A 12,408-nucleotide genomic window follows, 5' to 3' on the forward strand; every position below is an offset into this window, starting at 1 on the left:
CACGTGCTCTCGAAGGTGTTACCGGTGCCGGGGCGGGTGTTCGAAGTGGGGACCTCCGGCGGGCCGGTCCCGTACCGCGCTCGGAGCCGGCCGCTGACAGCCCCTGGTGACTCCCTCTCCCTCCCTCTCTTGCAGGAGCTGAGCGCCGCTTCCCACCCCGCTCCTCGCCACGCAGCTCAGAAAGCCCTGAAGAACCTCTTGGAGCATCTGCACTGCTTCATGCAGTTCAAGTAAGCTTTAGCATCCTGGCAGCCTTCTCGGGTGTGCAGGTGATGGTTGAGCGGAGGGGGCTTGGGGATCGGTTTGCCAAGCTGGCCTGCTGATGGTGGGAGGGGATGCTGGTATCAAAGTACACGGTAAAACCAAATTTGGCAGCAAGTTATTTTGCCACAGCATGTAACTTCTTTGTGGAGGAAGAACAAAGAAAAAGACGTAGTTCTCCTGCTGAAGAACGCCACTGCTCTACCGTCCCTCTGAACTACCAGCTTGGCTCACACGACCTCTTGTGCATCTCAGTTGCTCTTGCTCCTTACGTCAAGTGTACAAGATGGTGTAAAATGACACTTCCAGCTTCAGCTGTTCTTCCCTATTATTTTCAGATACCGTTTTCACGTCCCCAGGTTAGGCAGACAGCCTGTTCGCAGACTGGCTGAGGGTTTCTTCCGGAGCCGGGGAGGATCAGAGCTCTTGCGTGTCGAGGTCCACAGGCGTGTGTGCCCGTGGGTAACTGCTCCGGACCGGAGGCGTCTCGGGCACACGCGTGCCCACGGGCTGGCACCCAACGTCCCTCTGGGCAGCATTGAGTCTCCTCGGCTTATTTTCCTGTTACAGCTGCTTGTCAGACTGTGGTGAACGCGATCAGGGGATGGATGGACCTAAAAATAGCCTTTGTCTAGTTAATTACACAGCCTGCAAATGCAAAACGGAGCCGTTGGCGGGGACTGAGAACAGTTAAGCCGGCGTTGTCACGGGCAGAGATGTCCATGGACCCGTGGGCCCCGTCATTAATATCTTCTGTAGTTAATGCGGTGCTGTCGGTAGTCATCATAGCTGTTCTGACTCATGGAGTTACACCCATTCTCTGCAAAAGGACTTGAATTTGCAAAAACCGTTAGCCTTAAGCAAACTGTGAGAGTCTTGCTTGGAAATGGGCACTTGCTGTATTCGAGCTCAGTCAAAAGAGGAAGGAAAAGCACCTCAAACTGACTGTTTTCTCCTCCCACTGTGTCTAACCTGTTTACCTTCCGCCGTGTCTCACATTTTCCATGGTCTTGCCTAAGATGGCTGGTGCTTTGAAAACAGCATGTTTAGCAATATTGGGTCCAAATCATTTGGCATTGCTGAGCTGTAGCAACAACTGGGTGGATTAATCATAAACTGCTGTTGCTCTAGAGAGACAAGTATTTATTGCAATCATTTTGATTTCCTTTTGTTTTAGGCGGGTGGGCAGAGGAATTATACCTCTTTTCAAATCGTAGCACCTCTCCGAGAAGGAAATTAAGTCTCTGTTTGGCAGGACTGTGAATGAAAGCTACTTTATCGGGAAGGAATTCCTTTGAGGATGTGGCTGGCTGCGAGTTGGTTTCTGAGTTCATCCTGAAACTTAGACGCCCGTGAGCTGCATGTACTCGGGCATGTTTAAAGGAGGAATGCTCCACCAGTTGTCACGTACAAAAGAGCTTGGGAAAACGGAGTGGATCAGCTCTGGGCTGGTCTGACTGTGGCTTTATGAGGAAAAAAATCTTGGCCCCTAAAATGGATTTGATCCTGTCAATTTGTGGCTCAGTTTGGCATTAGTTTCTCGATTTGGTGTTGGTTTCTGGAGTGCAGCGAGCTCGGAGTGAGCAGTGCTCAGGACAGCACCAGAGCCTGCCTGCGGGCGACTCAGCCGGGGAATCGCTGCTTCGTTGCTTGGAGCAACAGAGAAATCTCCAGAGCCCTGGTGCAGGCAAGGAGATGGTCTCACCCGACCTCCCGCCTGGGAAGCAGCATCTCTGTCGTGTCTGATTTCTGGATGTGCCTCCGCCTCTGAAGCTGCAAAGAGCTGACCTTGACTCTCGGGGCGGCATTCTTTATTTTTCATAGCCTTTCCTCTTTTTGCCTGCTGGCCTAATATTTCCATAATAGTGCTTATAATAATAATCTTTTCATTTCGTTCATGCAGTGGTAACCGCTTAATGAAGTTTGAGTTAATGAACTCTGTAACGTTTGAAATAGCTGCATAACTTGAACAAACAAATCGGTAATAAAGGGACGTATTTCCACTGCCCAAATTTAATCCCGCGTTATAACCTAATTGCACAGAGTTGTCTGCTTTACGAACAGCTGCACAGCGTGGCCTCTCAGTTCTGCATAGCTGCTTGTCCGTGATCCTGGGTAATAAATGATTTACTGGGGAGGCTGGGACCTGTGGGCACTTAACCCGTTCAGTCCCTGCAGGATCGGTCTGAACGACCATTTTGTGAAGGCAGTTGAGAGGAATGATTTCGGGTGTTCAGTGGGATGTCTGTCTGCAAAGCTTGCGTTGTTGGTTGTGGGCTACTCACAGACAAGCTCCAGCACAGAAACTGAGGTAGTGGAGCTGGGCAGCGTCTGTGCTTATCCGGATTTTAATATCTGATTCGATGCATTATGAAGAAAAAAATTGAACTTTCTTTCAGATTGTTTTCTATTGTCCATTTTATTTGGAGATGTGATTCTCTCTGTTGCTTGTGGTTTTACTGTGTGTGGTGCATCCCTGGATGTGGAGCATCATACCGTGTCCTAGGAGCAGACCTGGAACTCCACATTTTTCTTTCTGGTGACCCAGTGCCAAATGACTCCGTTAGTGCGGCACTTGCTGGGAATGGGGGGAATAATGGCATTTTTGAGACTGTCATGTGCAAACATGAGCGTATTTTGTGACTGCCTAAATGAGGTATGTTTTGGCTTATCTTTTCCTATAGTTGTCCTGTGAGGTGAAGGAAAAAGCGTACTGAACAAGAAACAGTTCTTAATTCTGCAGTGACAGATGCCTTTGTGCTGCACAACAGGGAGTGGAGTTAACACTGGTCCTCAAGTAGGAAAGCGAAAGTTTCTGCTTAAGCCTTCCTCTTCTGGCAGAAAGTCCCGACCACACTTTCCCTGATTATGTGCTCTGTTTTTCATGCCTAAGCAATCACCTGCGGAGCTGGCGAGTGGGAGCATTTGCAAAAGGAAGCCTAAAGGGAAAAGTGAGTCTTACGTATTTTTTTGGAGAGGAAAAGTGCATAAAAATGGTAGGTAGTGAAGTTCTTCTGTGACCAAAATGAGAGCAGAGGCATCTCTTGGATCTTGGTCTTGATGCCAGTTTTTCCAACTCTGTGTGTGGCTTTAGCAGTTAAGGTTGGTGCATGTGCTAGTTAAAACATGCGTTGGAGAACTACCTGGCTTGCACGTACTGGGAAATATTTAGCAATATTTGTCTGCATAAATGTATGCATGCTACTTTGGGCCTCATGAATCGCTTTCTACTGCAGGCCTACGTTTGGGGGAATGCAGTACGATGGCTGTGGCTTTTCTCTGGTGGAGCACAGAGAAAGGGTTTTTTTATAGCTCATCTTTGGAGCTTTGTAATTTTTTTTTCCATTTGCTGTGAACCATACAGAGTAGTAGTAAAACCATCTTTGCTGAATGCACTTTAAAACAGCACACCACTGTGAGTCAGGAGAATAGTGGGGTGGGGAAGGTGTTAGACTCAAGCCAGGTGTTCTAGTCCAAGTTGTTGGAATAGGTCCCTAAAAGAACATTTACTCTCTCACTGTGTGTAAGACTTTGCAGGCACCTCGGTGTTGGTGACAGCTGTCTGTGATCTTTGTCCTTTTATACACTTGGGACAAAATACTCCTCAAGTCCTCTTCCCTCCCTGCCATTTCCCTCTGATTCTGTGCATCTCACTTTTGAAAAGTGGCTAGCAACTTTCTTGAGGCTTCTGCTTCTCACTGCCTGTGCTTTGGGATGAACCCCATTTCTGCAGAAAGGTTTTGTTTTACTTGTCCTTTGAAAATCAGGGCTGTTCAAGAAGTTTCTCATTAAGCACCCAAAGCTGATAATCGCTCTTACAAACGTAAGGTGGATATCTTTGAGGACTTCCCTAGAATCTGCTGCCAAAATGCATATTCTAACTGCAAAGTGTATCGAAAGGTATAAACTGTATATTACTTGTTTGAAGAGGCATCAGAATGTCTGCTGAGGCTTTCTGGAAGTCAGTATTTGAGCCTGAGATTAATGTCTTATGAATACGTGAAACAGCTGCCCCAGAACCTGTTGGAGGACTTAATTTGAGTATAAACATATGTGTGCTTTTGCGTATATGCTGCACTTTAATTCAAGTCAACTGCTAGTTCTTAACTTTATTAGGATGTAGCTACTTGAACTGAAGACGTGGCCTGTGATTTTTATTTCATTAAAACAGCATGATAGCTACTTTTGAAACGTCGTTTGGCTTTTACAAATTGGCATCTTAAATACTGTTTGCTGTTAGTAATATTTTAAAGCAAAAATTGGCAAATGAGGGCAGGGTCATATCTTATTGCAAGGGAATTTATTGATAGTACATATGAGTTTTAAAATTGATCTCGCTGTGCTGGTGACCCTTGCACAGTTACAAAAGGCTGGTCTTTCTGCTGCACAAATAGATTCCGGACACAGGAAAGAGGCTTATGACCAGAGGATGAGATCAGTCTGTATAATTAGAGCTGGCTAATAATCCTTTTACTCTCTTTGGCTTCAACTTTTGCAGTATCTTTATTTGAAATTGGGCATGTGGACTATAGAGTGATAACTACTATGATTTGAGGGGGTTTTTTAAAAAAAGAAAAAATATATATATATTGGTGATCTGTTTCTAGGATTTGGGTAGGAATCAAGTAATCCATTAAATGATTTTTGACAATTTTGAGATTGGAATGTTACAAAAGAAGAAACTTTGTCGTGAGACCGAGGGTGTTTGGCTAGATGGTCACCCTTTGGACAAGAAAGGGGTGACAGAACCAGGTAAGGGGGTTCGTATAGCATTGAAAAGGTCTAAGGTGCGGGTTTGTTGAATATGGGTGTATATAGATATAATTTTAGTTTTGTGTTGAGTTTTAGCACTTTGAGGAAGATGACTACCATTTCCTAAATTTTCCAGTTAAATCACTTGGAAGCTGGAGCCTGGGTAACCCGAAAACAGCTGGTTCCCAGCAGTCCCACCGCGACGGGGGCACGTATGAGCAGTCCCGGGAGCTAGACCGAGTTTCAGTCTGTTAACAAAGCTCTTTCAGTTCCTGCTACCAGGAAGCTGAACTGCATTAAGCAAAGTAAGTTAATCTATATCCAGAGCATTTTATTAAATCATCAGTCAATTAAATCAGTGATGCTCTGTTAGCTTTGATTCCGGATAGGCTCCCTGCCCTGCTGCTGCGGTGTAACGAGCCAGTTGGCAAGCTGTTGCTCTAGCAGCTCCTCGACTTGTGCCTGTTGGGCGGTTGTATGCGAAGGACACGGTACTGAGGGTTCCAACAAAAAAGATTTTAGGCTGATTTTGAAGTTAACTTTTTTTTTTTCCTGCAATCTTTTGCTGTGGGAGGAGGTTGTCAAAATTCATTTCTTTTTCTTACCATTAAAGCAACGTTTTCCAAAAGGGTAACTTGCTGGGTTACCCCAGCCTTTTGGAGGCAAGTGCCGGTAGAGCTGGGCCAATGCAGAACACATTTAAACCTCCTTTCCATCAGCTGCAGCCAAGAGAAACTCCATGGTGTCTGTAATTGAATGGCAGCATATGGTTTTGTTTGCAGACAGGACGCAGCTGGGAAGAAAGTATCACCTGTAGCAATGCTGTGTGAGGGATTTGGGTTTTTTTTTTCTTTTTTTCTGAGCAGTCGGTTTAGTGACAAAACATAAACTTCAGCAAATTACCTAAATTCCGATGATTGTGCACAAATACCTGGGATTTTCTGAGTCCTGAGCTCAGCTGCGATGGCGTGCACCGTGCTGCAGCCTGCAGCTACCTTGTTTGCTGCCCCGCTTTGCAGTGCGGTTTCTCGTTTCCTCCCCTCCCTCTCCTCTCCATGGTTGATGGCTTTTGCTGGTGGTGTCACTTCCCTGTGTGTTTGCAAAATAAACTTTGGATGGGTTGCTCTTCCGAGTTCCTCCATCCTCCCAATTTCTGACCAGATACGGAAAATTATGTGTTAGTATAGCTATGGGGAAAGTCCTACGCCATTAGTTGTATGATGTCTGGAAGCATATGTTGATCTCCTGTCTTAAAGTTTACTCTAGTTACTAAAGCTGCAACTGTTCAACTTATACAAGTTCTTCCATGCACATAGTTGAAGAACTAGATTATTGATTTATTTCTTCTGCCTAAATTGAATGGATGTAGGTTTTGCTCTGATTTTTTTTTTAAAGTCTGCTTGCACATGGATTTCAAGGAGAGGACATTAATACATAGATTAGAAAGCTTGTTCATAATATGAAAGATGATTTCTGGTGTTTATTCAGTTTGAATGAAACTTTCAGGACAAAGTGTTTGAACAAAACTGCGCATTGTCTCGATCCTTCACCCAACACTGCGGAGCAGGAGTAAGTTATTGCCGATCTGAACTCTGTAGAAAGAACCAGGAATAAAACCAAACAAGAAAATATAAGTAATATAAACAAATTCCATCTCACTTATTTGTTTCCATTTTCAGACTTTTTGCTACAAGTAAAAAATAAACAAATCAAAACCTCAAACTGAAACAAGAAAGGCCTTGTTTCAAATAGCATTTGGTTTACAATGAAAAACCAGGAGACTGGTGATGGGGGAATACAACCCAGTAATGTCGTATACCACTCACAAAAAAGGGGAACGTTCCAGTTTAGTAATTCCCTTGACACTAAGGGCTAGTTGGGAAAACAATAAATGTATAAAAGAAGGTGCTATTGTAGCTCTCCTTGCATGAAATTCAAGGTTGCAGAAGGAATTAATCTACATATTGCCAGTTTGTCTTTTCTTTGGTACCTATGCTCTTATTGTTTTCTCCTGTTTATCTTCTGTAGTTCTGAACATGAACGCCTTAGGGCCCGAAGCAAATCCTCCTGATATTTCTAAAGCACTTCATAAATTAACATTTTATGAAAACATAGTGCATGGCAGTGCCTTTCAGGACACTGCACTTTGCTGAATGAGAAATTACGGTTTTGGAAGCTTGATCTTAATTTTGTAATGCGGCAATGTAAAATGAAATCATGCGACCTGGTTGAGTTGGGTGGAAGCGTGCTCCAGCTTGATGGATTTCTGCGTACGTCCGAGGAGAGGGGCGGAGAGGCAGCGCCTATTCGTTTCAATGAAAGGGCTGCCGGTGATGTCAGCAAATACTGACTGGATCCAAATGGATTCAGATATATGTTCAATTTAATCCCTGGATTGGTTTAAACTCTTTTAAGGCTTATGGGTTGTTTGCCTAAAGAGTGAGGATTTGAGGACTCGTTATGAGGCATGTCGGAGAAGGTTTCCCTGCCAGGTGTGTATCTGCTGGTGCTGGTACGATCTTGGCTGGCTCCGTGACGGGCAGTCTGTATACACAGGGCTTCTCCAATTTCTGTGGGGTAGAAGTGTTCTTGTACGGCCTGGCAGTGCGTTCCTCCAGTCTTGCAATCACAAAGCTTAGCCCCTGTAAGGCCAGTCCAGCAGTCTCCTTCCCACCAGCGCTGTTACAGACTGGCTTTGTGTGAAGTCCATTCTGTTACAACTCGAAAAAAATAGTCCTTTGACTTTCAGCCTTGTCATGTGGTGATGTAGTACTCCTTACCACTGGAAAGCCCTCCTACTTTCTCTGCATTTCTGCTTATCTGTTCAAACGTTTTCCATGAGATCTGTCCCTCCGTTGGATTCCTCATGTGTTTTTGGCTGTCCTTTCCTGACCACAAGCACTAGCTCTGTGTGGCTAAGCCTGGAGGGGTAGGTGTGCTTCCCCAGGCGTACCCGCTGGCCTAAATGCCTCTGGTTCCCCCCACTTCTTGCAGCTCTGGTAGCTTGTTGGAGGCGAGAATGGTCGTTCCTGTTTCTGCCTATCCTGTAGCTCTCCTTCTCTATGAAAAAAAGCAACCAGCCCCTAAAGGGGCTACTTTGAGGGCAAGGTCATGAGACCTCGTATACCCCACAGCTTCATGCATCCAAGTAGTGGTTAGTGGATGCTGTGAAAGTGTTAGTGGATGCAGAAGCTGGCTGATGAACCAGGCATTCACGTTAAGCTTACTGTCTGAATGAGTAAGTCTGAATGAGGCACGGTCGGACACTCTACAAGCCATTTTGGCGGCTCTTAGCTACATCCCGTCTGAAGACCTTTATCAGCATTGTCCATCGTGCATGGGCCGGGTTGATCTGGAAGGCCATTGGCCTCATTTTCTGATTTTTCCTTAAGATATACTTTGTCTGGGATGCCTATAAGAAATAAGCCAACTAATTAAGGTTAAATTAAATGGCAGTTAGAAGTAGTGGATGGAGTGGATTTATTACTTAGGCGTGTTTCTATCCTTTTGTATGCTTGTTTGTAAACTCTTCAGGGCAGAAACTTTGTTTGCAGAGACATTTTTGCAGCATGTAACCAATGGAGCCCTAATGCTGGCTGAGGTTTTGGGAACCACAGCAAAGCAAATAAAATATTTTTTTTCCCTGTCAGATGTTACTATATCCAAAGAAATCGGGCGCAGTAGTTTGTCCCCTTCCATGAAATTTTGTGTAAAATAACACTCAAGTTCTATAGAAGAGACTTTAATAGCACTCACTGTATTAATTCTTTAATGCTTGAGAGAACAGAAAGCTATTCTTTTATGCAAAGGCTTCAGATAGTTTCCAGTTTTACTGACCTATGCAGATCTTCATAATGTCTAAAACCACTGTTACTTTTAAGAGCTTGAACCTGGACTGTTTTTTCATGTCCTACTTTCGAATTTGCAAAGACAAGGGATTTCAGTGTGTTATCTTAAGCGGGGAAAAAAAAACCCTAATAGAATTCCAGAAACATGGTAAGGTAAGTGTCTGGATTGCTGTAAAGCATGTGATAAACCTCCCAGGCACTGAAATTCAAAAGATTCAGCTATTTGCAAGAAACAATTTGAATATTTTAGTTCAGGCAACTGCTGCTGAACAGAAGAACTGTACGGCTGGAGACTTCCACATATGCCTATAGGTATTTGTACACATAGGAAAAAAGTATGAATTTGTATCAGCTGAATTCGTTTTGTTTGCTTTCTGTAAATGTTCCCACAAATGGATTTACAGAGAAGACTGTTCTTCCTCTTGTTAACGTTAAAGATCTTCACTTATATTTGCAGTGCAAAACAGCAGACTTGGAGGACCTGCAGTGGCAGTGGCTGCTAAACCAGCTGGCACAGATGACGCTGTAACAGGATTGTTTGTCCAGAATGTTTTGCTCTCCAGAATTTATTCAATCTGTAAAATAAAGATCATGTTGTACGTGAGAGGTACATGACGGAAATCTGTTTTCTCCGGTTAGTTTTTAATAAGACAATCCTATGGTATTTGGCTGAGTAGATGTCAAGTGGTGCCGGAGATATATATGGAATGGTGTTGATAAAATACTTTGCTCACAGCAATTTGAGCTATGCCAACTGGTGCACCCACGTAGTGTGCAGCTATGTTCTTGTCCTGAAACCTGCAACATTAGAAGACTGCGGCATTTTTGTTTCTATTTAATTTCCCTACTCAGTGCAATACTGTTGGTAGAAGTGACTTGGCCTATTGTTTCCAGTACTTAAACTCTCTCTCCCTGCTTCTTCCCTTTCAAGTCTCCCATGCATTCAGAGGGGAGGGGGAAGGGAGGTGAGTATATGCTGAAAAAGGCATTTTTGGTGAATATAGAATCCCTGTGAATGCAGTGCCTTTGCAGTGAATGCAGAATCTCCACCCAAATCAGTTTTGGGTTTTTTAGCACTGATGAAAGCTTGTTTGTGATGAAGATTGAAGCTGATCCTACTGCTGACCTTAAGCAGCGCATGCTTGAGCTCGCATGGGTTAGCCCATGTGAGATGTCGTGCATGGTAAGCCAGTCTGTTCCGTGAGTCTTCCATGATTTTGTTTTATTAAAAGTTTAATTCATTTGTGGGGTGATGGGAAAATAAGTGCCAGGCTCTCACTCAGTAAGGCTGTTTGGAGGAAGAAAAGATAGGGCTGCTCGTTTGCTGGGGTGAACTGGTCTTTGGGCGGAGAAGGTGCTCCTTCCACCATAGCAGCTAGGAAAGCAGACGAATGTGCTCCTGAAAAGAACTGTACATCTGGAGACCTCCAAATATGCCTATAGATATTTGTACCCCTAGGAAAAAAGTGTGAATTTGCGTCAGCTGATTTCATTTCTTGGCTGCTCAGCATGGCCGGGCTGTGAAGGGCCGCTAGGTGAGCCGTGGGGCCGTGCCCACGGGGTCCCACGAGGGAGGCTGGAGACTGATCTGGAGCAGACCTGTCCCAGACCCCCCCTACGTGAACAGCCTGCTCACGCAGCAGGGCCAGTGTAATTGCAACATGAGGGTACCTATAAGTTGGCTTCTTTGCTGGGCAGAAGCCGGGCCGGATTCCTGGGAGCCGTCTCCGTGACAGCAGGACTGTGATGGAGCACATTGCCAGGAACCCTCGACATCACGCACTGTTACTCCTGGCAGCCGTGTTCCGGCAGAGTCGCTTCGCGCTCCTGCCCGTGCAGCGGCTTGCCTCTGTTCGGGGTCGCAACTTTGGGGGCTTTCTCAAGAGCCCCCCGTTCAGACTGATTTCTTTGTCTGCCTCTTCCGATGCCAGGACAAATCACATCTGGGGAGGAAACAGCTTCCAGGTTGACTGTGAGTGGCACTGTGTTTTGCTTTGGGTCTTGGTAAATGGGCTTTTAGGTTAAACACATGCAACAATTGTCTCTTTCAGGATACGTCAGTGTGTTCTCTGGAGGGTACGTGTGTGCCCTGCGTGCATAAAATCAGCTTCTCTATTAGGGTGTCTTTTTTCCCTAGGATTCAGGTGTGGAACTTTTACATATAGTCTTTGCCTTCTCTGGCTTGTCTGTGAAGACACAGAAGGTAGAATAGATGTGATTTTTCTCTCTTTGCAGCCTAAACCTCAGGGAGCTGAAGACCTCAAAACAAGGATGGAGATGGGATCTGTATTTGTGTATTCTTGTTAGCTTGGCCTCCAAAGCAGTTCACGTACTGTCCAGATCCTGGTCTTGCAGTACAAGGGCTGGGTATTCCCTCCACGATCTGCATTATCTGAGAGAGCAGGTCTTGTGCTACCGGTCCAAAAATCTGGAATTTCTTTTCTGGGGCTCAGATGCTGAGCAGGCATCAGCCTGAAGGATGTACTCCTCTATTTAATCTTGATGTGGGAGATAAAATGGTTTAGAATTTTTTAAGTTTTCAATATCAAAGAGCCTTGTCTTTTTTCTTTTATACACTCAAAGCAGTCCAACTTGTTCACTGATTATATTAGAGTCATTATGAGTCTCTGATAATAACCAGTGTGATCTTGCTTTTGTTTTCACTTTCCTTACTGTATTCAAAATTTTCAGAGGTAACCGTCTGCCTGCCTGCTGGTTGGAGAAAATTACTGGTCTAGAAACCCGAATTTATCTTTTTTTGGCCTGAAGTGGTCATTCAGACTTACTTGTCACTCAGGTTTTCTCATACTTTTTTGCCAAAGGATTTTCTAACAAGACAAAATAGAATATTTTCCAAACTTGCCTTTTTGCTTGCAAACAAGAGAAAACAAAGTTACCCAGCGCAGTTTTAAACACCATCCTCTCCCTTCCCAGTCAGCACATCCCCGAATGGTTGTCTCCTCTTTCCCATTTCTCTCTCTACTCAGCTGTTATCAGGCACCTGCTGGAAAGGTGATGGATTAGTACAAAATTGTCTTCATTTCTCCCAAGTAGTGGAGATCAGAGGGTGCAATCTCACATTAATACTCGAATCACAGAAACCCAAATGCTCTGTTGATGGGGTGCCCTTCTGCTGCTGCTATTTTGCACAGAGCTTTGCTACCTTCAGTGCAGCTGTCTGCTTAAGCTGGACGATGTGGGAAAGATGCTTCTGCTGGTTTACACCACTGCTCTGTTAAAAGATCTGCTGAGAAGCTTCCTCCAAGGAGGTTAGATGGTGAACGGGACTTAGAGCGAAAATGGCTTGAGTGTGCATGCACGATATGTAATGAAACTTCTCACTTTGGGCAAGCCTGACAGAGTAGACCTTGGGATGGAGCACGTGAACCGTGGTTTCCCCCTTTTTATAAAGGTGTGAACTGTGTTAGTGACAGATGCTAGAACGACAGCTTGCAGAAGAACCTGTAAAGAGGGAGGGGATTCGCGGCTGATCGGTGCATGGCATTGCAACCTGAGTGTCCAAGATGAGGGGATTTATTTTGGTGTC

The 12,408-nt window shown here is 44.8% G+C and overlaps 1 protein-coding gene across 12 annotated transcripts in view; it reads left to right on the forward strand.

The window, feature by feature from the left end:
• AKAP13 (A-kinase anchoring protein 13) overlaps positions 1-12,408 on the forward strand; it is a 233,436-nt gene that overhangs the window by 52,508 nt on the left and 168,520 nt on the right. For 11 of the 12 annotated variants that reach the window (XM_064517213.1, XM_064517208.1, XM_064517212.1 and 8 more), the window contains exon 3: positions 136-230. The exons of the other annotated variant lie outside the window; for it this stretch is intronic. The gene's annotated coding sequence lies outside the window, so the exon portion shown is untranslated. The remainder of the gene's footprint in view (positions 1-135; positions 231-12,408) is intronic. 12 annotated transcript variants of the gene reach the window in all.

The sequence above is a fragment of the Dromaius novaehollandiae genome, chromosome 10, assembly GCF_036370855.1.
Source record: "Dromaius novaehollandiae isolate bDroNov1 chromosome 10, bDroNov1.hap1, whole genome shotgun sequence".
Taxonomy (NCBI): domain Eukaryota; kingdom Metazoa; phylum Chordata; class Aves; order Casuariiformes; family Dromaiidae; genus Dromaius; species Dromaius novaehollandiae.